The 646-nt window shown below is 29.7% G+C and overlaps 1 protein-coding gene across 2 annotated transcripts in view; it reads right to left on the minus strand.

Annotated features, from left to right (window-relative positions):
- LOC106689141 (blood vessel epicardial substance) overlaps positions 1 to 646 on the minus strand; it is a 40,976-nt gene that overhangs the window by 37,028 nt on the left and 3,302 nt on the right. The gene's annotated exons all lie outside the window — the stretch shown is intronic.

Raw genomic sequence — 646 nt, forward strand, 5'->3', positions numbered from 1 at the left:
TATATATACTTCATAGAGTTTTTAAAAGTGTAAACTATATATCCATGTCAAAGTAAAAGAAAAGTAATTTTGAAAAAAAAAACATCAACCCCAGAAAAAGGTTTTCATTTTACGCTGCCGCACATAACATGTTAACTACAATTGTATTAAAAGGAAGAATTCATAAACATTTCAGCTCAATTTCACTGACACTGGAGTACATGAATTGATAAATCTGCTGAACAAGAAGACCTTCATGAAGACCATAAAATGGTCTCTTAATCTCTTCCCACTTTATTCCTAAATAAGATTGTCATATTTTCAGACACAGTTTAACAGTAGGATTGAAACTTAAGAATTTTCTCAAAATCTTGAAACAGCTTTCAAAAGTGTGATAGATATTAAAAATTATAGTTCCGATACATCTTTTTTATCTATCTGAAATTAAACCTAATTTTTTTCCACATAAATGTGTTTAATAATTAATTCTGTTTTGTTGTAAAACAGATGGTAGCGCACAACTAGTTTTAAAGAGAGTTAATAGGTATTGTCAAGCAAAACCTAGTTTAAAGATTAATGGAATATGGTCCGGGTGCGGTAAAAAAAAACTCAAATAGTAGATAATTATACTATTTTATTGAGCCAACGTTTCGCCCCACGTTGCAGG

The sequence above is a fragment of the Halyomorpha halys genome, unplaced genomic scaffold (assembly GCF_000696795.3).
Source record: "Halyomorpha halys isolate HHAL.00 unplaced genomic scaffold, Hhal_1.1 Scaffold1284.1, whole genome shotgun sequence".
NCBI lineage: Eukaryota > Metazoa > Arthropoda > Insecta > Hemiptera > Pentatomidae > Halyomorpha > Halyomorpha halys.